Source organism: Schistocerca cancellata, chromosome 1 (genome assembly GCF_023864275.1).
Source record: "Schistocerca cancellata isolate TAMUIC-IGC-003103 chromosome 1, iqSchCanc2.1, whole genome shotgun sequence".
NCBI lineage: Eukaryota > Metazoa > Arthropoda > Insecta > Orthoptera > Acrididae > Schistocerca > Schistocerca cancellata.
The window spans coordinates 1016102438-1016129141 of NC_064626.1; the positions used below are offsets into that span (position 1 = coordinate 1016102438).

At 42.7% G+C, this 26704-nt stretch overlaps 1 protein-coding gene across 1 annotated transcript in view; it reads right to left on the reverse strand.

Moving 5' to 3' along the window:
• Positions 1 to 26704, reverse strand: part of LOC126121660 (lachesin-like) — a 1053745-nt gene that overhangs the window by 458098 nt on the left and 568943 nt on the right. The gene's annotated exons all lie outside the window — the stretch shown is intronic.

Sequence of the window (26704 nt, forward strand, 5' to 3'; positions counted from 1 at the left end):
GTGTAATTTATGCCTTGTAGAGACATGTTAACGCAAGAAAATATAAATTTTAAAGGAAAATAAATTCAGGCACTAATGGATTAAGTAATGCTTGTTGGCAACCTTCTTCTCCCTGAATGTATAAAAATGACACAACAATATATTAGAATTTTTGAAAATGACAGTACTTTCAGGACGCTTTTTAATCTGCTGAGTTTACGAGTAACAATCTTCAATAAAAATTGATTACGTATGTCGGCTTCAGTGTTGTGTTTATTAATATTTACGAAACTTTTGTATGAACTGAACTGTGGACAAAGCCCGACCAACAGGCATTACATGTATTGACCAAAAATGATAGTGAATTGAGAATGGCTAGTTACTAGCTGAAATCTAGATCTGCCAATAAAAATTCCAAAGGACGACTGATAGCTGAAATCTATTTTTTACAAATCAAAATAACGGTCGCTGCGTGCAACAGCCTCTAAATGGAGGGTAACGTGATGAAAGTTTCAGTTTCACAAATTTGAACAGAATATTTTAGACATAGGGAAAAATCATAAAAAAATAAACAAAGAAAAATGAAACAAAAATTTGCTCAATAGATGGCGTTGTAAGCGTCAGAAAATAGCTGCCCGCAAGTAGACCTGCAGATGTTTCGGACAATCGAGGCTATGAGGAAAGGCACTGATCCGAAATATGCTAAGGAACGGGAGAAAACGATTAAGAAATTCGAGAAGACAGATGGTTTTAAAGTGCAACGTGGAAGAGAGAGGAAAAAAGTTCTCGAATGGTGGTGTGCAAACATGCAGTGCACAGGGAATTTCCTGAAGACTGGAAGTGCCTGAGAGCGCGGTGTATAAAATCCTACAAAACATCCTGCGCTGCTGGCAACACAAAATCACGCGTGTTCAGGAGTTGCTATCTGCTGACGCGCCAACAGGACAAAAGTTCGTTCTGAAATTTCTTGCTAGCATGTAAATAGACAATGAATGGCCATGGAACAATATGTGGACATACGAAGCCCATTTTCATATCCACGGACTTGTCAATATGCAGAACTACGGAATCAGGGCAACGGAAAATTCGCACGCTCATCAACCGGTATCACTTCTTACTGCAAAGGTGAAGGTGATGTGGGTTGACTACATCGTTTATCAAAGTGCCGCCTTTTTTCGAGGAGGTGTGTCCTGCAGGTCCTATTACCAGTGTCGTCACTGGCTTACGCTAAAAGAGTCTTTTACGTACCAACGTCATTCCAACCATCAACAGCGTGGATATGTGGATGGATCATTTACATGCAAGATGGTGGTCCTCCGCACATTGCACCGACAGTGAAGCAGCTGCGACAGAAACATTTCGGAAAAGCTAGAATTATCAGCCATAGTTACCCTACATTTGTCCTCCAGATCGCCTAATCTTAATCCGTGTGACATCTGGCTGTGGGTGATGATGATGATGTTTGGTTTCTAGTGCGCTAAACTGTGCGGTCATCAGCGCCCGTAGAAAGTCCCAATTTTTTCACAGTCCAATTTTTTCCGCAGTCCAATCTAGCCAGTCACGAATGATGAGGATGATGATCAAATGACGAGAATAGCACAAACATCCAGACCCCTGGCAGAGAAAATCCTCAACCCGGTTGGGAATCTAATCCGGGACCCCGTGATCCAGAGATAGCAACACTACCCACTAGACCACGAGCTGCGGACTCTGTCTGTGGGGTTGCCTGAAAAATGTTGTGTTCAGTGCTCCAATTACTAAGTAGTGGAGCTGAAGGCACGCATTGCGTAACGTATTCTGAACGTGACCCCCGACACACTCTGATTTGTTGTGGAGCATGCTGTTTCTCGATTTCAACTTCTGGCAACAAACGGTGGACAGCATACTGAACATACCTTGCGCCAGTATTACGACAGCTAGAACTCGGTGTTATTCGGCGGCCCAGGACAATTAAAACACATGTTATTTTGCTTTTTATGCTATATTTGGTTCAGGGACAATCAAAAATCTAAGGCATTTTGCTTTTTATACGGATTTGGCCTCAGGACACTCAAAATTCGATACTTCCCGTCCGCTGTGGTATGACCTTGCATCGTGGATGAGCTTTCCTAACAGTGCCACAGTTGACTACTGAACTTGTGCAGTCATGCACTTTTAACAGTACGGATAGTGTAATCTGTAACTCACACCATAGCCAATGTATTGCGATTCATCTATTATTTGTAGCCGATCCCTGCTACGTTAACATGCTTACAGCACCATCTATTGGTAAACATTCCTTCTTTTTTTTCATGAAGTTTCCTCCATGTTAGTAATATGTTGTTCAAATTTGGCTTGACCCTGAGCAGTGGTTCTCTTTCTACAGCGTTTTGAAAGTGGAATTTTAACCATGGGCACCCTGTGTATGGCAATAAGTCATTCATACACGAAGTCAATAGCAATTGCAAGGAAGCTAAAGCGAAATGTCTCAACAAAATTTTAGATGCAATCGGAAAAAATGGTCGTGAGAAAGACAGACTGAGGACAAGAGGAAGTCAAAATAACTGTCGTGAAATTTAAATGCAAAGACGTCAGTATTTTGGGTTCATCAGGAATCTCACTGTCAAACACAGTGGAGATAGTAGTAAGGTAAAGAGTAGACTGAGGGCTATTGCAGAAACTGCCTGCTGACGTGGTAGAAGTAGAAATGAGCATCGATTTGGATGAGACAAGGGATCGTTGCCCTTGAGATTAAAGCAAGTCAGAAAGTAGCAACCAAATGATTATTCTGCCAATGATCTGCAAACGTATGCACACAATACCGGACTTTCGAAAGTATTTCATCCACAAAATTTCCAAGATAATGAGAGCAGATAAATGCGAGAACTGTCGCACACATCTCATGCACGAAGTTTATTGAAAATAATAATACAGCGTACATCATAACAAATGATGTAAACGCATACAGCTGAAAGTACTAGATACTAGAAGCAAAAAGTCTTAGTAGACATGAGGTCTAAAACGCATAGCTTAAGAGCTATGAGCACTTCTTCAACGTCCATACTGTGAAACAAATCTCTTATACTGCATGTTCGTTGCTTTCCGTATTTTGAGAGATGATAGTATGGACACACCAAGAAAACAACGTCCTGTAAACAAGGGGCCTATAGACCATACCTTAAGAACTATGAGCACTCTTGTCATCTTCGCTACTGTGAAACACATTTCCTCTACTGAACCGCTGCTCGTAGCTCGTATGGCATGCTCTTTAGAGCCCATGTTTACCGGTCTTTTTTCCTTGTTTTTATCCATAGCACCTCCGCCAAAATCTGGAAAGCAAAGAGCTTGCAGTAGAACAGATTTGTTTCACAGTATGAAAGATGAAGAGGTGCTTGTAACTCATAAGGTACTTTTACTGAGACTGCTTTGGTCCCTGTACGGTGTTCTTATAATTATATGCGTTTACCCCATTAATTATGACATACACTGTATGCATAACAGTGGAAAAGTAAATTGATGGTTCAAATGGTTCAAATGGCTCTGAGCACTATGGGACTTAACATCTGTGGTCATCAGTCCCCTAGAACTTAGAACTACTTAAACCTAACTAACCTAAGGACATCACACACATCCATGCCCGAGGCAGGATTCGAACCTGCGACTGTAGCAGTCCCGCGGTTCCGGACTGAGCGCCTAGAACCGCTAGACCACCGCGGCCGGCGAAAAGTAAATTGACAATGCAGTGTTTAATTTGTGAAGTTGTTTTTGGCTTTACGTAATTAAATTTCTCGAATGTGATTGTGACTGTGATCCGTTGACCATTTCACTGTGCATTTTAAGGATACTGCACCTATTTACAAACGTCAAGTATGACGATGTGGTATTCGTGATTCGTAATGAAAATGGTACTGCTGCGGCTTGTAGAGAACAGGGTACATGATTTGTAGAGATCGCAGAGTACTAGATCCAATAGGACTCACTCGTATTTTCACCAGAATGCGTGAGAATGCGGAACTTCTCAGAAGACATATTTCATCTCAACGTGCGAATGAACAGTGTATGGATCAAGTAAGACATTAGTCATTTGATAGAACGTAGTGCTTCAATAACAGCACTGATAATTTATACACATATAGATGTTATACTTCAACAATTTGGCGGACTTGACATACGCACAGTATCTATACCTGTCATTTACAACGGACTCAACATCCTAGAGAAAGAGAGGGAGGTAGACGATTGGAATTTTGTCGTTGGCTAACCGCAAATCGACAGTAATCTCATTAATACTGTTTACTGCTGTGCCATGAATTTGTAATTCGCGGCACGTCTTGTTTACTGCCCCGCCCAGCTACCTACTTTAACATTGCTGTCGTCCTTACGCTTCGATAGAGGGCGAGGTTAGCGCTTTTGTTCTGCTACTGGCACTGTTCCGAACGTGGATGGGGCAATGCGAGATGGGAGGAAGAGTCTTGAGCCGACCAGCACTCAAGCCAGGATCTTGATCTGACCAGAGGACGAGCCGGACAGGGTAGTCGGGCCCTGAATTGCGAGTGGCTGCGTGCAGTGGAATTCATTCCGCTAGCGGCAAGTGGCGACCATCCAGAGTGGTCTTGCGGAGAGCAGAGGCTGTCTTTCATGCTGTGTGTGCTGTAATCTGGGTCGTCCTTGCAGTACGCTGGATGCCCTCAGAGCAGTTCGACGCAACTGGTAGAGAGGCAAGAAAGGGTAGGCTTCTCCAAGCTGTAAACCAAGGAACTGTCTACGGGAACTCACTAACGGTCAACAAGGAGCGTTGGCCGCTGCGTGAACACAAACAACACAGTGGGGCGGTTGGTTCCCGGTCGAGAGGACAACGATTCCATTGTAGATAATTTTAGAAATGGGGCAGCCACAGCTAAAGTAATTATACTTATTGTACTTAATTCATTTACCAATTCATACAGTATGACAGGTTTTTTAAATACGAGTGTTAAAACCATTAAAACATAAAATTGAGTGGAACGTCCAATGATCCGCAATAGGTGTTTTTATTGAAGTCGATTAGAGACTCACACAGCCTATTTGGTAAGCTTTGCATCTTCAGTGTTCTGTCACAAGCTATAGAGAGCTATTATACACTCCTGGAAATGGAAAAAAGAACACATTGACACCGGTGTGTCAGACCCACCATACTTGCTCCGGACACTGCGAGAGGGCTGTACAAGCAATGATCACACGCACGGCACAGCGGACACACCAGGAACTGCGGTGTTGGCCGTCGAATGGCGCTAGCTGCGCAGCATTTGTGCACCGCCGCCGTCAGTGTCAGCCAGTTTGCCGTGGCATACGGAGCTCCATCGCAGTCTTTAACACTGGTAGCATGCCGCGACAGCGTGGACGTGAACCGTATGTGCAGTTGACGGACTTTGAGCGAGGGCGTATAGTGGGCACGCGGGAGGCCGGGTGGACGTACCGCCGAATTGCTCAACACGTGGGGCGTGAGGTCTCCACAGTACATCGATGTTGTCGCCAGTGGTCGGCGGAAGGTGCACGTGCCCGTCGACCTGGGACCGGACCGCAGCGACGCACGGATGCACGCCAAGACCGTAGGATCCTACGCAGTGCCGTAGGGGACCGCACCGCCACTTCCCAGCAAATTAGGGACACTGTTGCTCCTGGGGTATCGGCGAGGACCTTTCGCAACCGTCTCCATGAAGCTGGGCTACGGTCCCGCACACCGTTAGGCCGTCTTCCGCTCACGCCCCAACATCGTGCAGCCCGCCTCCAGTGGTATCGCGACAGGCGTGAATGGAGGGACGAATGGAGACGTGTCGTCTTCAGCGATGAGAGTCGCTTCTGCCTTGGTGCCAATGATGGTCGTATGCATGTTTGGCGCCGTGAAGGTGAGCGCCACAATCAGGACTGCATACGACCGAGGCACACAGGGCCAACACCCGGCATCATGGTGTGGGGAGCGATCTCCTACACTGGCCGTACACCACTTGTGATCGTCGAGGGGACACTGAATAGTGCACGGTACATCCAAACCGTCATCGAACCCATCGTTCTACCATTCCTAGACCGGCAAGGGAACTTGCTGTTCCAACAGGACAATGCACGTCCGCATGTATCCCGTGCCACCCAACGTGCTCTAGAAGGTGTAAGTCAACTACCCTGGCCAGCAAGATCTCCGGATCTGTCCCCCATTGAGCATGTTTGGGACTGGATGAAGCGTCGTCTCATGCGGTCTGCACGTCCAGCACGAACGCTGGTCCAACTGAGGCGCCAGGTGGAAATGGCATGGCAAGCCGTTCCACAGGACTACATCCAGCATCTCTACGATCGTCTCCATGGGAGAATAGCAGCCTGCATTGCTGCGAAAGGTGGATATACACTGTACTAGTGCCGACATTGTGCATGCTCTGTTGCCTGCGTCTATGTGCCTGTGGTTCTGTCTGTGTGATCATGTGATGTATCTGACCCCAGGAATGTGTCAATAAAGTTTCCCCTTCCTGGGACAATGAATTCACGGTGTTCTTATTTCAATTTCCAGGAGTGTACAATGAAGAGCCATAGAAACTGGTACACCTGCTTAATATCGTGTAGGGCGCCCGTGAGCACGTAGAAGTGCCGCAACACGACGTGCCATGTACTCGACTAATGTCTGAAGTAGTGCTACACGGTATTGGCACCATGAACCCTGCAGGGCTGTCTATAAATCTGTAAGGGTACGAGGGGTTGGAGATCTCTGGTGCACAGCACGTTGCAAGGCATCCAAGATATGCTCAACAATGTTCCTGTCTCGGGAGCCTGGTGGCCAGAGGAAGTGTTTGAACTCAGAAGATTGTTCCTGGAGCTTCTCTGTACCAATTCTGGACGTGTGGGGTGTCGTATTGTCCTCCTGGAATTTCCCAAGTCCGTCGGAATCCACAATGGACATGAATGGATGCACGTGATCAGACAGATCACTCCAACTGCACACGCCCCACAAAATCACAAAGCCTCCACCAGCTTGAACAGTCCCCTGCTGACATGAAGGGTCCATGGATTCATTAGGTTATCTCCATACTCGTATACATGCATCCGCTCAATACAACTTGAAACGAGACTTGTGCGACCAGGCAACATGTTTTCAGTGATCAATAGTCCAATGTCGGTGTTGACGGGCCCAAGTGAGGCATAAAGCTTTGTGTTGTGGAGTCATCAAGGTTACACGAGTGGGCCTTCGGCTCTGAAAGCCCACATCGATGTGTTTCGTTGAATGGTTCGCACGCTGACACTTATTGACGGCTAGCATTGAAATCTGCAACAATTTGCGGAAGGTTTGCACTTCCGTCACTTAAACGGTTCTCTTCAGTCATCGTTGGTCCCCTTTTTATAGAACCTTTTCGCGACCGCAGCGATATCGAAGATTTGATGTTTTGCCAGATTCCTGATATTCACGGCACGCTTCATGGCTACCTTGGAGATGCTATGTCCCATCGCTCATGCGCCGACTGTAGCACCACGTTCGAACTCTCTTAAATCTTGATAACCCTACTATCTAACATCTGCGTCAGGTACACTTTGTAAGGTATGTGCTCAGGTCTGATCAGGGTAGCTCCAGAAAATAAAGTCGGTAGTTGCCAACCGCAAGGTAGGACGAGTATAATATCTTTGAGTAGGAGGTTCTTTGATGGTTAAGAGAGCCGGGCGCGCGCAGTAAAAAAACCGAAGAGTCTCAGGTAGGTGCCCGGAGGAAGCAGCTTTAAGGTAGGTCGCTCTTGCTTCCCCTGACCAAACTTTAGCACGTAAATGAGAGAAGATATATAACCATTTCAAATTGGTTTTCGTTAGATAATGTTCAGTGTTAGGATTTGAGTGTCCAAGGTTTGACGCAATAAGCGTTTTGTAAAATTTTTTGTAAGAGCGATATTTCTACTCAGTATCTTCGGGCGAAGTGTACCTCCAATTTCATGTCTACAGGAGGAAGACACAAAAAGTGCCTGTACTTAAACGCTAATAGCTGCCACTACAGAGCGCGAACCACATGCGACAAGGAAAGCGTGGCTTCCGAGTTACAGCATCTACGCGAAATGTTTCGCAAAAATGGCTCTTGGAGATACAAATAAGAAGCGTTCTCCAGCCGAACGAGAGGAAGGAAGAAGGAAGGGAGATCCCTCAGAACCAGGTCATTACAAACGTAGCCAAGCTCGAAATGCTTCAAGGATAGGGAAGGAAATCGGTAGTGTCCTTTCAGCGAGACCATCGCGGCATTTGCCTGGAGCGGCATAGAGAAATCACGGGAAATCTAAATCTTGTACCGAGCAAGAGGGAGAAAGAAAACGACCCAGAAGAATAAATCAAACACCTGGCGTTCTTGCCCTATCTAGGACCGCACTCATCCAAGATCACCAGGATAATGGAGAAACACAACATAAAAATCATTTTCTGCTCAACGGTTAAAATAATCGACAATATGCTTGGGCTAGTCGAAGACCATCTAGGGCTGCAAGCACTTGACGTCTACAGCACCAGTTGCGAGTGTGACACGCAGTACATTAGCCAGACGCAGCGATGCATCAAGCAGTGCTGTTCAGAACATGGGAGGAGCGTTTGCTTCGACTAATCGACAAAACTGCAGTGGCGGAGCACAGCATCAACGAAGGCCACGTATTTGTTTTTGAATCGACAAAGGGGCTGTGCCACACCACTATTCTGAGAGTCGGTCATCAAAGAGAAAGTGACTGTAAGAGAACATAAGGATGTTGTCAACTGGGACATCGTTTTCCAACTGAGCTCCTCATGGGATGTGCCGTTAACAAAAATACATGACACTTCGCCTGAAGATGAGGAGTAGGAAACTCGTCGAAACTTTGTAACAAGACGCCATGTGTGTGGAAGGAGTGGAGGGGGAGGGCATCTGAGTGTGGCTTGTTTTTGAATCTTTCTGATAGATTAAAACTGTGTGCCAGATCAGGAGTCGAACCCAGAACCTTCACTTTTATAGGCAATGATCTCGGGCTGGGCTCTTATTGTTGCTACCATACTTATTAAAGAACTAAAAACCCGCCTCGAATGCGAAAAAAAGCACCTAGTGTTAAGTGTTAACCCAGGTTTCGGCGTAGACAACTACACCTTCTTCAGAACAACAATAAAACGCACAAGTGCCTAAGAAGACCTTTGTCAATGATTAAAAGAACACCGTCGCTATACATTTATAAACGAGAAAAAAAAGGAAAACACAAACAGTACGTATGTACAAAGTTAAAACCACTACTATACTTAATGGAGTACACTCCACCTCACACCGGCTTATGTTCGATGGCCTATGACCCGCCATAAATTGCAGCTACAAACGGTCGCTCACTTACAAGCCTGAACCGCTAACTATGCACATGCGCAAGACAAGGGAAGTTAATTGAATGCGCATGGGCATACGAATACGAGAAAGTTTATACATGGGTCGGGGCTAAATGGCCCATATATTCCCAACCGTGGATCAACGTATATCAAAAAATGAAATGGATAGAACAAGAGACAGGCTAAATAGGAGCTGAAACCTAAAAATAACCGCACACGGTAGCTTATGGCAGTAAAGAAACTTATATATGAAGCTACCTATGAAAACAGGAGGAACTCTAAAAAATTATACCTAAAGCCAGTAGTTAGCCTGGGGGGGGCTGAGGGGACGTAATGTAAAGACGTCGTGGTAATAACACCCCACGGTTTATCCCTATATCTTTATGTAGCTATAAATAATCTGCAAAAAGCCTAAGCCTACAAGCAACTCGAACAATTTAGTAATTAATGTCACAGGTGTGGTGTTGTCCTTAAATTTTCTCTATTATTTAGTTTTACATTTTCCAGGAGGAACATGTTTGTAACCTACGAGTCTTCTTATTTATAGTGTTCTGATAGATACCTCTGCTTCAGTTTTATAGCGAGGCTGTGTGAAACACATGGTAGTGCGTCGTTCGTGCAGCTACAAATTAATGCAAATACGGACCGAGAAGCGAGTGCAAATTAACGACAGGTAACCAGCACGCCGGTGCCTACAGCCGGTGCAAAGTCAATATTTTATTACGCTAACAGTTGCGGACCGCAGCGGAATAGCTCCGGTTAATGGATGTAGTGCAGAAGTACGAATGAAATTAGCCATCTGGCGGCCGCGTGCGGCAATGGTTGAATTAACGCGCAACCGCTGGCAACACGTGCGGGCCAGCTCATTATGGTCGCTCCGACGCCCGTCCGCCAGCCACTCGGACGGTCGCTGACCAAAGCGTCCGTGGATTTTCACGTTGGTTGCAAATGTCAAGAAAGGAATACGTTGCAAAACATGTAACGTGACATTTGAGGACTGTTCCAATAATAACTAATAGAAAATGGAGAGTTATATGTAGATTTTGCATAAACTATTGCTGTATAGTACTTCAGATTGACCAGTGCTTTATGCTTGTAGGTTGATAGGCTACCTTTAGGCATAATAGGTGGACAGATTTGTGGTTAGACACACCACACTTTCTGACCTTCAGTAGCTCATTACTTCTGTGGGCCTGAACTACAAAATCCCAGTATCTTCAGCTTCAGGACAAAAAATAAATAGAAACTTAAGTAAAATTCCTCTGTGTTGACTCTTAAACAGCTTAGGCGGGCATAGAAATATCTCTGTGGCACAGAGATGGGCTCAACATCATGCCGGATGGACCGCTCAGGATTGGCATCACGTTCTCTTCACCGATGAGAGTCGCATATTCCTTCAACCAGACAATCGTCGGAATCGTGTTCGGAGGCAACCTTGTCAGGCTGAAAGCCTTAGACTAATTGTCCAGCGAGTGCAGCAAGGTGGAGGTTCCCTGCTGTTTTGGGGTGGCATTATGCTGGGCCGATGTACGCCGCTGGTGGTCATGGAAGGCGCCGTAGTGGCTGTAGGATAAGTGAATGCCATCCTCCGACCGATAGTGCAACCTTATCGTCAGCATATTGGCGAGGCATCCGTCTTCATGGGCGACAATTCGCACCCCCATCGTGCACATCTTGTGAATGACTTCCTTCAGGATAACGACTAGAGTGGCCAGCATGTTCTCCAGACATGAACCCTATCGAACATGCTGGGATAGATTGAAAAGGGTTGTTTATGGATGACGTGACCCACCAACCGCTCTGAGGGATCTACGCCGAATCGCCGTTGAGAAATGGGACAATCTGGACCAACAGTGCCTTGATGAATTTGTGGTTAGTATGCCACGACGAATGCGGGCATGCGTCAATGCAAGAGGACGTGATACTGGGTATTAGAGATACCGGAGTGTACATCAATCTGGACCACCACCTCTGAAGGTCTCGCTGTATGGTGGTACAACATACAATGTGTGCTTTTCGTGAGCAATAAAAAGGGTGGAAATGATGTTTATGTTGATTTCTATTCCAGTTTTCTATACAAGTTTCGGAACTCTCGGAAACGAGGTGATGCAAAACTTTTTTTGGTGTTTGTAATAACAGAAAGTATAGGATAATAAGCTCTCTCTCCACAACAATAATAAAGGCATTTGACTGTGTATTGCTGTATTTATCTTCTGTACTATCTACATTTCGGCTTTTTTGCGATTATCGATTAAAATGCTAAAAGTTTTGAGAGCTTTAACATGTTCTATCCGTTAAAGCAGTCCAAAGCAAGTAAACAAGACTAACACACGGCTTTAAGACGACAGTTACATCTTAAAAGCATTTGTTAGTCTTGTTTATCTGCTTTGGACTGTCTTAACAGATAATGACGTGTTAATAGTCTAAGATCTTTTAGCATAAAAGCCGAAATATAGATAAACACAGTATTACACAGTCAAGAGGCTGGCTATCCTTTCCTAAAATATTGCATGACTGTGGCTCAGCACCATCGAAAACTTTGTAATAGTAAAGCCTCAGGCGGCACCAATGAAAATACAATCATATAGTCTTAATCTAGTATAGATGTATCACCCAAAATAAATATGTCGTCCCACGGAGATTAACTTTACTGAAGGGGCACTCATCATAGTCTACAACAACACACACTGGTCAACAAGATAGCACAAGGACACCCCACAGCGACCAACACCTTAATCAAGCACACAGACAACACTGACAACATACACAATGCATAGTGACACAATAACCAAACATACGTGAGTTATCAAGGGACCTAGAAAGGTTGAAGTTTAATATCGTCATAACAAATAATTTCCCGTGCATGTAGCCAGGTGTGATAGTGGCACAATATCTCGGTGACTTTCATCCGAGAGGCACCAAATAGGCAGTTACCACGCTGCGCTTGATAATGGAAGAAAGAATTAAGAACAATCGTGACAACTTCGTAACATTTGTCATTCAAGAAAAAGCATTCGATAGTGTAAAATTGTGCAAGATACAAGAAATTCTAAAAAAAAGAAAGAAAAAGAGAGATAGGGAAATTCCGGTAACATGTAGTATGTAAAGGAATCAAGAGGACACAATAATACTATGAGTACAAGAACGAAGAGCGTGGATTAAAAAGGGTGTAAGAGAGGGCTGCAGTCTTTCACCTACACATCGAAAAAGCCTACTCCTATATTCAGAGCCGTCAGTTTTTATTCCATCTTTATACCACCGTTTACTTACCACATATTTGTCCACATGTCCGGACGTCAGTATCCAATGGGAACAATATCGTGGCAAGCGACCACGTTGTCATCAGCTGGTTCAAAAAAATGGCTCTGAGCACTATGGGACTTATCTTCTGAGGTCATCAGTCCCCTAGAACTTAGAACTACTTAAACCTAACTAACCTAAGGACACACACCCATGCCCGAGGCAGGATTCGAACCTGCGACCGTAGCGGTCTCGCGGTTCTGGACCGAAGCGCCTAGAACCGCTCGGCCACCGCGGCCGGCCATGGCGGTAACTTCACCGATGTTGGGCTTCGATAAACAAAACCCGTAAGCTGAGAAAATGGTCGATTGGATGTTCCTGTGTCGAAAGAATGCGGTCGGTCAAGAACGAGGAGTCCATTTATTAAAGTAATCAAAATTATTAGTAAAATAAATAGCAGTTGTAGGCGTCAGTAGCTATAGGGTAAGAATGAAAATGTAACTCACCAACAAGCGGGAAAAGCGCTCACTAGAATTCGCACAGCAACGCATACAGTTATTTGGGCAGTAATGAGTGTACAAAATTCGATAATGACTTCGTCTGCTGGATGAGTAGAGCAGTTTGTGAGAATACCGAAAGCAGTAACATACTATGTAACTAGAACCCGACACACTGACGACAACTGACAAAATAACACAACATAACAACCAGACCTGAAACCACAATCAAAGAAGTGCACAGATTAGATGACGAGCATTCAGTTCTAGGATCTTCAAACAGCTAGATATGTTGGAGTAAATTTTATATACAGCTGAGACACACCACTAAGTATGACAATAAGCTGGCGATGAACCATTTATCAACTTGAATCGACAGGAAATGGAGAAATTTAAAAATGTTTGTGTAAAACTTACCTCAAAATTTTGTGAATTTGTACAGCGCAAAATTAATAGTTAAATCGTTGTACTTATCTGGGCTACTTATTAAGATAATGTGCTTGTAATGATTAAGCACAGATCGGTTAGTTGGACAGCCGGAGGCTGTTAACGAAAATACGAGCATATGGAATAAGTTCACAGATATGTGAATGGCTCGAAGACTTCTTAAGTGAAAGACCCCAGTGTGTTGTCCACGACTGTGAGTGATCGTCAGAAACAAGAGTCTCGTCATGAGCGCCCAGGGAAGTGTGATATGACCGCAGTTGTTCTCTATATGCATAAATGATATCGCGGACAGGGTGGGCAGCAGGCTGCGGCTGTTTGCTGATGTTGCTGTGGTGTAAGGTAAGGAGACGATGTTGAGTGATTGTAGGAAGACACAAGACGATTTACACAAAATTTCCCGTTGGTGTGATGAATGTCATCTAGCTCTGAATATGGAAAAATGTCAGTTAATGCAGATGAGTACGAAAAACCACTTGTAATGTTCGGATACAGTATTAATAGTGCGCTGCTTGATTAAGTCACGTTGTTTAAATATCTGGGCGTAACGTTGCAAAACGATAAGAAATGGAACGAGCATGAGAGGATTGTGATAGGGAAGGCGAACGGTCGACTTCGGTTTACTGGGAAAATCTTCGGAAAGAGTGGTTCATCTGTAAAGGAGGCCGCGTATAGGACGCTAGTGCGACCTATTCTAGAATACTGCTAGAGTGTTTGGGATCCGTACCAGGTCAGATAGAAGAAATACATTGAAGCAATTCAGAGGCGAGCAGCTAGATTTGCTACCGTCATGTTAAACTGACTGCCGAACGTTTATACTGCCTCACCATACATTGCGCGTAAGGACCACGAAGATAAGATACGAGAAATTAGGCCTCATACGGAGGTGTACAGATAGTCATTTTTCCTCCTCTCTATTTGCAAGTGGAACAGAAAAGGGAACGAATAGCAGTGGTACAGGATACGCTCTGCCAGGCCTTGTAAGGTGGCTTAAGGAGTATCTATGTAGGTGTAGATGTAGATGTAGAATTATTGTAAAGCTACTTACTTTGTGCATAACGTTTACAGAGGATTTTGTTTTTCACTACCCTCACGGGAAGTTTAAATTATTAAAAAAGTGTAAATGTCGTGTGACTAGGGCCTCCCCTCGGGTAGACCGTTCGCCGGGTGCAAGTCTTTCGATTTGAGGCCACTTCGGCGACTTGCGCGTCGATGGGGATGAAATGATGGTGATTAGGACAACACAACACCCAGTCCCTGAGCGGAGAAAATCTCCGACCCAGCTGGGAATCGAACCCGGGCCCTTAGGATTGACATTGTGTCGCGCTGACCACAACTTTTCTTTTTTCGTGGAATTTGTTCAGGGAGGATGTCCGATGACACCCGTTCAGGTTCTTCGTTGATTCGTTCATTCAGTTTTTTTTATTACAGAGGGTAGCTAATCCTCTGACCGAACACGCTGAGCTACCGTGCCGGCTCACTCAGCTATCAGGGGTGGACGTTTAAATTAATAATGTTAACGAAATAAAAGTTTTCAAAAATCTGACCGACAAAGCCTGTGACATAATAGGGTGAAAGGAAGTTAAAAATCTCTTGCGGCGTGCATGCGATATACCTTGTGTGGCGTTTGTTGGCCAGCATAAGATTGTTTCCCTACCTGGAGCACAAATGTCTCGTATCAAACCGTTCGTCTTCTCTTACACCACTGTGGTAAGTTGTAAACGGTTGATAAAATCTTTTGAGGCTGACAGTCGTCCTCCGGCAACGTTTCAGCAAGAACGCCTGAAGATGGCAAGTAAGAAACTTGCTGAAACGTTGCCGGAGGAAGACGCCTTGACTCGGCTGTCAACCCGAGAAGATTTTATCATCTTTGTAAACAGTTATCGTTTACACCCAGTAGAAATAAAATTTTCTTTATTCTCTATAAATTCCATCAGAAAGTGTAATGAGACGGAACTGTGTCTACATTTTGATTATACCATATGCCAAGTACTTTAGTGTATTTTTTAGTTCTCACTTGTAGATTTATTTTTATGGGGCGTCGTACTCCTCCACAACTCTAAGTTTACCAAGTTCTTTACCCCAATCGATTACAAAAACTTTCCAAACTTTCTGCTTTCAATCGAACGAGATTCACTCTTAAAATTTTTGTATTACACTCGAAACCTTAGAAAATCATCAAGCAAGCATTATAGAACTACCACATTCTCAACATAACGTATAAAACTACAGTAGACCCAGAAGAAGGCCGCTGCAACAGGGGCCGAAACGTTGGCTTTTCTTCAGCAGCAGTAGTTTTATACATTATGGCGTGGTACCACACCCAGAAAATATTTATGTCGACTGACTTAACGCGGAAGCCTACGCAGCTATACTACCACAATCTCATTTATGAATATGCGAAACTCCCATCGTGTGTTTGCTGCGATGTTCCATATAGTATCTAAGTGGCAGATTATTTCGTTGCTCCATTTTTAAAGTAATGAATGTCATTTTTGTAATTTTTGATGTACGTAATCCCTGTTGCTTTGGAAATAATGAGTCGCAGTATCTGATACGGAAAGTTTATAATGATGGATACATTAATATGTAGGCACAATCGAAAAAGTGACTATTGATACATGAGAGTATGCATTCGATGATTCAACGTTTTTCATTATTCGGGAAGTGCGCTCCAACCACAGAGGAGGTAGCTTACAGAACCCTTGTTCGACAAATTCTTAAAGAATGGTCATCAGTCAGGAATCTCTACCAGATAGGACTGATAGAGGAAGTAGAGAAGACCCAAACAAGAACAGCACATTTCTTTACAAGTTCGTTTAGTAAGGGTGAAAGCGTCACGGAGATGTTCAGTCAACTCCGCTGCCAGACGCTGAAAGAGATCTGACGGCATCATGATGTGGTTTACTTTCTTCGGAGATGATGATGTTTAGTTTGAGGGGCGCTAAACTGCGCGGTCATCAGCGTTCGTACAAAACCCAATTTTTAAACACTCCAATTTTTAACTCAATCCAATGTAACAACTGTCACGAATGATGATGATGAGATGATGAGGACAACACAAACAACAGTCCCCGGGCAGAGAAAATCCCCAACCCGGCCGGGAATCGAACTCGGGGCCCCACGATCCAGAAGAAGCAACGCTAACCACTAGACCACGAGCTGCGGACGAAGTTCCGAGAGTGTACGTTCCCAGAAGGGTCAACCTCCTACACATATCTCGCGAAAAAACCAAGAAGATAAAATTAGACAAATTCGAGCCCACGCGGAAGCCTACCAAGAATCGTTTTTCAGGTGAAATATGCCCTACTGGATGAGTAAATTGGGCAAGTTTCAATGGTACACAACCCCTGCTGCACAACGTAAGGTGGCTTGCGGAATGTAGACTGGTCAAAACAGCAAAGTAATTTTAATAAAACAACTACATAGGCCAGATATTCAGAAATTTAAGGGAGTAGGAACTCAAGCGGGCCGACTTGGAGCAGGGGCACCACAGGACATTTTAATTTCCATTGTCTATACTTTTACAAATCATAGGACTTCGTCAGCATGACCAGAAGGAATTCGGGATTCACACTCATAGCAGTGAAAGTTCAAAAACATAACAAAATAAATTTTTTTACATGTGAAAGTTCAACATTTTTTTCACTTACTATTGACTGCATTTGTTGCTATAGGTACAGTTTTCTTCATAAGTAAGAGAGATTCTTCGATGAATTTTGCACACCATACAAACCATACTTACAGGTGTATGAAAATCTAGAATTTTCCTAATCTATTAAAAACTGTGGTAAAAATTGAGATAATTAACTATAAAATTAGAGTTTAAAATCTACCAGCTCATTCATTTGTTTATAAAATACATAAATTCTAGATTTTCATACACCTGTAAGTATGGTTTGTATGCTGTGCAAAATTCATCGAAGAATCTCTCTTACTTATGAAGAACAGTGTCTCTATAGCAATAAGTGCAGCCAATACTAAGGGAGGAAAATAAAGAAATTTCACATGTAAAAAAAATTGTGATGTTTTTGAGCTTCAACTTCTATAAGTGTAAATTCTGAATCCTTCCTGGTCATGCTGACAATGTCTTATGAACTTATTTGTAGAATTATAGACAATGGAAATTAAAATCTCCTGTGATGCCTCTCCTGCTCTAAGTCGGCCCGTTTCACGTCCTATCCCCCTTAGAGGCTTTCCATTGTTTACGGAAAGTTTCACCGGTAATTTTGAAACGTGTACATCGCTAGATACTTATTTTCGCACGTTAACGAATAATATTGAAATGTGTATCTCGTTCCATTACGAACAATATTGTAGCTTTGTTGTCTCTGAAGATAAAACCGCTAATGTGCAGATCCACGTCCACCCTTTGAGTATCATTTGACGGAAACCTTATGTCTATGTTCTGAATGGTTTATGATTTATTACGAACATCCCACTCTAGTACACAAATTAACACATACGTCATTCGAGAGAGAAAAGTGTCCCTTTATGCCTGGAAGTAAGAACTCGTTATGAAGTCTCAGAAATAGACATTTCTGGATATTAAGAAAAAAAAAGAAAATATGTTTACCTACAAGACAAGATTATGGTATGTTCTTTATATTTATACAAATTTATATTAGCACCAGAAAGTAATTCGTGTGTTATTAACGACATCGTCAAGCTGTTTGCAGTACCGTTTTAGAGAAAACAACACGAAAGTATTTCTGTACACTTTGAGGCAAATAATTACTTAATAAATATTAATTTTGAATAAGTAGACTTATGTAATTAGCACCAAAGCTAATACCCGATCTTGTTAGAACCACCTGTGTTGGCAATAATAATTTCACATCCTATAACATCAAGTTCTATTGACGCAGCTGTTACAGTAATATTGTTTCTTAATCTGCCGCATGATGAACTATAAACTTCACATGGACGTTCGTCTCCCTTTACAACTGCATGCTTTAGGACTTAACGTATTTAGAACAACACTTTAAGTAAGAATAACTCTGGTTCATAAATTATGTATGGATAGTCCTCGGTTGAATAATGTTTGCACAGAATACACGTGCTCCATTTAGCGTATGATCTATTCATATGGGCTTTGGTTTCATTCGCAGATACGAAGATATTACACTGGGACAATGGAATAATTGCGCAATAGCTCCCAAAACATTACACACAATAAACAACGCCTGCATATCATGTATGCATTCCAGTTCTTTAAGAGAACTAAAACGGATTCCTTTACTGGTGACAGAGCGCTTTAATGTCTAAAATAAAAGCTCTCGGAAACAATTATAACAAAGAATTTTCCGTATCAACTGTATTAAATCGAAATACCATACTGTTACTGCACTGAGACTCCAAAGCAATAAGAAAGTAACATACACTTCGAAGCATTCCGCTAGCGATACACACTGATTCCGTCTGCATTCTACAGAAGAACGGGGCAGCACTTTTGAAAGTGCGAATAATCTTCGAAGCACTTAATGAAATAAAACACGTTTAATTTCAGTTCTTAAAAGTAGAGCATATTATAATTGAACTAAATAATGTACCCAACCAACATGGATAATTATGGAAATAACGTCACGAGGGCGTTAGAATATACCATAATGAAATACCATAATGAAAATATACCATAATGAAAAGTACAAAGCGTTCTTTTCTCAGAACGCTTCATCTTGGTTCAGTTTTTGTATGTGCAGTCCCAATAATCACTGCTAATTCTACACTACAGCATATATTATGGTATAATGACTCATTTAAAGAAACGGCTAGAACTCAATTTGTTCTTTCTATATATTTCCTGGATGTATCTCGTAGGAGTCGTCAGGTTATTTCATCTGCACTTTCGGTAGATGTCTAAGACTTCCGTCATTGTCATGTGTACATGGAATCAGCTAAATAAATATTGCTCATTACAACTATTATGCGACGTCCAGTTTCAACAAGAAAGTTTTCTTTCTTGTCACAAATCAAATGCTTTTTAAACATAGAATTTAGTGTAACAGTTTGGTGGGTTTGTCGCAAAGTAATATATTGGTATATTCGATTTAGCAACATATATTAACAGCGACAGCAAATCAGGAAGGTAACAGCTACTCCAGAAGCCACTGAGTATCGTTGATGCATGGTAGTAGCAGACATCACAGATCGTAGAAGGAAGACGAAGCTGAGAAATATTTATCGATATTACAATGCTAGAGAATGTAGCGCCCTACACTCTTTTATGACGGTTCTATCGAACGATCACATAAAATTTCACAATAAAAAACTTTTGCTTGAAACGCGAGTCTAACCGGCGCTTCCAGTTAACACTGTATGTCCCATGAAACAAAGTGATGATTAGCTCTTATATGGGTTAGATTCATCTACACATTGACAAAAGCTGCAAGGAACTGCCGAAAAGCTAAATTAAATGGGTCTGCCGTCTTTTAATGTGGACAAACACAAACGAGCAGTAGCGTAGGTTCACAGCCAGCATATAGTGACAATGAGCCGACAACGGCCCTACGCTACAGTTTATTTGTATTTACCACAATTTTATTAAGTTGTTACATCTCTTGACGGATGTCCATGTAATTCAGGCACATTGGTGTATCTTATGATTAGGACAAAAATCGAAACCAATCACAGAACAAAAGAAAAATTTGCAAACAAAGGCTGTTTTGAAATCGACAAATCTTTATACTTCACTGTGACTATGTGTAACTTCAACAGTTCTCAAAAATTTCTTCCAGAAACTAAGGCCAATGTTTGATACTAGTAGACTTATTTTGACCAGTAATGCCGTCTTCGTTTGTGCTAATCTGCTTTTTATGTCTTCCTTGCTTCATCCGGTATGCCTTATTTTGTTTCCAAGGTACCAGAATTCCTTCACCTAGTGCACTTCGTGGTCACCAATTTTGCTTAAGTTTACGCCAATTCTTTTTCTGCTACTTCTCCTGACATTCCTCCTTTGATATACTTTCTAGTTATAGTGCTTGCTCATTAGACTGTTGATCTATTTAACAGATCCTGTTATTCTTCTTCACTTTCATTGCCTTGTTACCAGCACGTCTTATCGCTGATGTTCACAAAACTGAATTTCAATCCCACACTTGAACCACTCCTTTATTTCCACCGTTGTGTCTTCTATGTATACGCTGAGGAGTAGGGGCGAAAGACTGCATATGTGTTTTAGACACTTTCCAGTTAGAGACGTTTGAGCTTCGTCTTAAATGTTTAATTTTCTCTCTTGGTTCTTGTATATGTTATTCATTACCGCAGCTTGATCCTACTTTCCTCAAAATATTGAACATTTTATACCATTTTACATTGTCGAACGCTTTTTCTACGTCTACAAATCGGATGAAACGTTTGTTGAATTGTCTTGCATCAGTTACCAAGCGAAGAGTCCGCACTGACTCACTTGCACCTGTACGTTTCCTACAGCGAATCTGATCGTCATGTAACAGATCCTCAATTTACTTTTCCATTTTTCTGTACATGATCCTTATCAGCAACATCGATGAAGGAGCCGTTAAGTTAATTGTGTGATCGGTATACACTATGTGATCAGACGTATCCGAACACCTGGCTGAAAATAACTTACAAGTAAGTGGCGACCTCCATCATCAATGCTGGAATTCAGTATGGTGTTGGGGCACCCTTAGCGTTGATGACAGTTCCCACTCTCGCAGGCTTACGTTCAATCAGGTGCTGGAGGGTTTCTTGGGGAAAGGAGCCCATTCTCCACGGAATGCTGCAAAGAGGAGAGGTGTCGATGTCGGTCTGTGAGGCCTGGCACGAAGTCGGCAATCCAAAACATCCCAAAGATGATCTACAGGATTCCGGTCAGGACCCTGTGCAGGCCAGTCCATTACAGGGATGTTATTGTCGTGTAACCACTCTGCCACAAGCCGCGCATTATGAACAGGTGATCCATCGTGTTGCAAGATGCAAACGCCATCCCTGAATTGCTCTTCAACAGTGGGTAACAAGAAGGTGGCTAAAATATCAAAGTAGGCCTGTGCTGTGATAGTGCCACGCAAAACAACAAGGGCTGCCAGCCCCTCCATGAAAAACACGACCACACCATAACACCACCGCCACCGAATTTTACTGTTGGCATTACAAACGCTGGCAGATGACGTACGCAGACCCTGCCATCGCATCTCCACATTGTGTACGGTGATTCGGCACTCCAAACAACGTTTTTCCAGTGTTCAATCGTCCATTGTTTACGCTCCTTACTCCAAGCGAGTCGTCGTTTGGTATTTACCGGCGTGATGTGTGGCTTATGAGCAGCCGCTCGACCATGAACTCCAAGTTTCCTCACCTCCAACCTAACTGTCATAGTGCTAGCAGTGGATCCTGATGCAGTTTGGAATTCCTGTGTGATAGTCTGTATAGATGTCTGCCTATTACACATTACGACCCTCTTCAACTGTCGGCACTCGCTGTCAGTCAACAGACGAGGTCGGCCTGTACGTTTTTGTGCTGTACGTGTCCCTTCACGTTTCCACGTCACTATCACGTCGGAAACAGTGGACCTAGGGGTGTTTAGGAGTGTGGAAATGTCGCGTACAGACGTATGACTCAAGCAGCACCCAGTCATCTGACCACGTTCAAAGTCCATGAGTTCCGCGGAGCGCCCCATTCTGCTCTCTCTCTCTCGATGTCTAATGACTACTGAGGTCGCTGATATGCAGTACCTGGCAGTAAGTGGCAGCACAATGCACCTAATATGAGAAACGTATGTTTTACGTGGTTTCCGGATACGTTTGATCACATTTTGTATCAAGTTCTTGTTTATTCAAGTGCTTCATGACTTTGTGTGCCTCGTTTTGTCTTCCATGAAAATCACGTTGTGTTTCACTTGAATATCATATTCTGTTTCACTCACATGTCGAACCCAACTTTCCCCATTAATTTTTCGTATTTCTGTCTTTACTAAGATACTTTTATAATCCTCTCTGTAAATCACATTATTAGGTTTTCTGCTACAATAACATCTTGTGTGTGTGTGCTGTGGTCATCGGTCCCTAGACTTACACACTACTTAAACTAACATAAACTAACTTATGCTAAGAACAACACACCCACCCACACCCACACACACACACACACACACACACACACACACACACACACATGCCCGAGGGAGTACTGGAACCTTCGGCGGGAGGGGCCGTGCAGTCCGTGACATGGCGCCTCAAACCGCGCGGCCACTCCGTGCAGCTAACAAATTTCATGAGTGCCCCTGAGGCTGTGTGATCTTTCTGTCTTTGTTTTGGTCTCAGTCTTTTTGACAGTGTTTGTCACAGTTGACATGTTTATGAGTGCTAAACGACATTTTAAAAAGTGTTTTATTTTAACAGTTCAATGGCCATGGGTCAATCAACAATTTTTCGAGCATGTTTTGTTTGTTTTGTTTTGTTTGATGTACGCCAATTATGTGGACCACTATGATGAATATGCTACAATTTGCCATAATGACGTTTGGTTTGAACCTCCTGTTGCTTGTGGACTGAGAAACACTGGTTTTCCTATGACCCACATTTCAGTTCGGTACAATACTGTGTTTCTCAAGAACCGTTTCAGAATGTTCTTTCTCAGCTGTCTAACAATTTTTGTTGCCAGAATATCGCTATGCGTTAAACGTAATCTGTCACGTGTATTTCTTTGACTCGGTGTGAATAAATATAGTTACCCAAAACATATACGCTTTCTTTATTTCTGCTGTTGGCTGTCGCCGGATTTAATGATATTAAGTCATTAGTCTTCTATCTACAACTGCTCATTGTTTTAACCTCAAAAGAGAGATCAACTGCAGCACAGTCATACACTCCCGTTAACAGGTACTTTCTTGATGTCCCCCTTCTACTACCACCAATTTAATTTTTTTAGGCGGTGTAGATTAATTTCTTTAATTAGCTGTCATTCACTTCTGGATTACGAAACAGAACATTCCACCTTACTCTGATTTTTACTGATATCTTCCTTTCATTACTAAACACGATCAGAACTGTTGCAGCGGTACATTTACGTTTCGTAAAGAGTTCCAGAATATCATTATAATATTTTTCTGTGTATTCTTCTAGTTAGATTTTAGCTCTTCTATACGCTAGACTGCTCTTCTTGTAACTTTCGTATTTCCTCATCTTTCCTTCTTCTGGAGTAATTACAATAAGAATTTCTGCAAATGTGGTGCTGGTTCTCCCATTTCATAGAATAAAAAGCATTAATACAAAGCCTGAACCTCTACTCACACTCTGCCGTAGAAGACAAGACAAACAGTCTCCTTTTCATGAACTGTTATCAAGTTGGCACACTAATAAACTTCTCGTACTCCAGTTTGTTAAGAAGCTGTATCTGTTTTCTGAGTACTCAATAAAACGTAACTTCAATCCTCAAAGGCACTCCCTTTTCTGAGTCAAACTGTACGTTACTTTACTCTTAAAGTGCAGATAGCGAAAACAGTTTTTTCTGCGAAGTGTTCTTTTGAGAATAGCTTTAAAACCAAGAACATCGATCAGCAGATGTTCTACTAATCTGGCGCACTCTGCCTCCACGTTGCAATGCCTCTCCGCCGCTATTCCGTATCGAAAAGGGAGTATAGTACAGAATGTCTAGTAGACAGAATAATTCTAGAATGATCCAGCTACGTCGGCTGATTACGATATTGTGTATCGATGCAGTAATCGCTGTGATATCTCCGACTTCGATGGTCCTGATTAATGAACCGTCCGAGGTAATCTCTCGCTCAAACGCACAGTTTAATCGCTGACAGCCATTTCTCGGCGATTCCACACTCATCAGAATCCGATCTGAATGCGTTGATGGATCAACATTAATGCAAGAGATCATATTGCAGGCAATGTATACATACTGCTTGCAACTAAAACTTGTTGTGTAACATGAACGGGGAAACAATGAGCGTATATGTTTACTTGTCTGCTTGTAATGGATATTACATTTCACATTCAAGTGGCAGACTTTGTCTGCTTTTCTACTCTCCACACTTACTGTAATCTTCATCCTTTCTCTCTCTCTCTCTCTCTCTCTCTCTCTCCCTGTCTCTCTCTCTAGCTCTCTCTCTCTCTCTCTCTGTCTCTCTCTCTCTATGATGCATGTGAAATACACGAAACAGAACCTTAGTTCACTTTGAACTGTACAGGGTGAACCCGAACTACACGGACAAAACTTGGAAGGTTATTCAGTGATATTTTCTGAGCATGTTGGTATACGTCGTCAGTATAGGTGAACAAAGCTCTCCTTATGTTTTTTAGCCCGAACTAAATTTGTTTCTGTGAAAATACTTCCGCCAAAAAAAAGTGTGTGAGGGAATTTCTTAACAAGTGATTGCCGTCGCTGAGGGAACAGCTCAGCATAGATCGTTGCACCGCTCTTCCATTGCATTCAGTGAAGCCATACATTAGGTGCACATCAGCCAACCTTAATCAGCAAACTTTTGTGTATTGCCGTATATATTTCGTAGTGAATACAACCCGCAATGGCTTCGAAAACCATGTGAGAGGTTTTCATTTTCTGACGTTCACTATGCGAAAACTATAAGGCCTTCAGAAAAATGAACAGGACTTTTGTATGAAATTTAAGGCAGTTAAATTTTGTATTGGGATACATTTTTTCAAGAGGCCGTAGTTTTCGAATCATTCAAGAAAATCGTACAAAAGTATCACAGTACAAAATTTTACTTCATTGAACTTCCTACAGAAAGGTCCTGTTCATTTTCTCTGTGAGGCAGGTAGTTTGCTCGTAGGGAATATAATTTCAAATGACATTATATTTGCAATTGAGATAGAAGATCTTAAAGTATTAGTTAACGAACTTGCATTAGTGTGCTCTGAAGTTAGACTAAAAAAGACATTGATAAAACCAAGATAATGATCAATGAATGGACACCTGAGGGAAGTATATCAGTTGGAAATACACAACTCCAAAGAGTCACAAAATATATCTATCTTGGTTAACTGATAAATATGAAACGTGATTTAAAACCAGAAATATTACAACGAATTAAATTGGGCTGGCAAGTTTATGGGAGGAACTCTTCAATTTTTAAACCTAAGATGTCGGTTGAACTGAAGAGATCTATTTATGACCAACGTATATTGCCAGTAATAAATTATGGCTGCGAAACATGGACATTGAATGAGTCCTTTGTTATGAAGCTAACAGTAGCCCAAAGAGGAATGGAAAGATGAATGTTGGGTTACACGTAGAAAGACAGGAAGAGAGCAGCTGAAATAAGTCGAAAAACGTGGGTCACAGACATAATGGAAAGTGTGAATACATTGACATGGCAGGGGGCTGGTCATGTTGCTCGAACAAAAGAAGGTAGATGGTCTAAACAAGTCCTAGACTGGAGCCTCATTTACCAAAGAAGACCTAGAGGAAGACCACTAGGCAGATGGGACACAGATGTAAGGAAGACAGTGGGATTCAATTGGTAACAGGAAGCTCAGGATCGAAAGACATGGAAGATCTTACTGGGATGCTTTGTTACATGCCGACTCAAAGGGGCCACATCATTAAGTGATAGAACTGGATGATTTTGAGATGACAAAAGCCATGGGATACCTTCTAACATCCGTTCGGACCTCCTTTTGCCCAACGTAGTGTAGCAGCTAGACATGGCATGGACTCAACAAGTCGTTCGAAGTCCTCTGCAGAAATGTTGTGCATGTTGCCTCTGTAGCCATCCATAATTGTGAAAGCGTTGCTAGTAAAGGATTTTGTACACGAAGTGACCTTTCGATTACGTCCCATAGATACTCGATGGGATTCATGTCAGTCAATCTGGGTGACCAAACCACTTGCACGAATTGTCCAGACTGCTCTGCAGACTAGTAACGAAAAATTGTGGCACTATGACATCCACCAAAATTTCATCGTTTTTTCGGAACATGAAGACCATCAATGTCTGCAAATGATCTCCAAGTATCCGAACATACGGAGGACCAAGTCGATTCCATTCAAATACAGCCCACAGCATTATGGATCCACCATCATCATGCACAGAGCATTGTTGGCAATTAGGATACATGGCTGCGCAACACACGAAACTTACCGTCAGTTCTTACCAACTGAAATCGAGATTCATCTGACGAGGCCACTATTTTCCAGTCGTCTATGGACCAATTGGCATTGTCGCTAGTCCAGGAGAGGAGCTGCTTGTCGTGTTGCTAGCAAAGGCACGCAAGTCGGCCGCCTGCTGCTACAGCCCACTGACGCCAGAT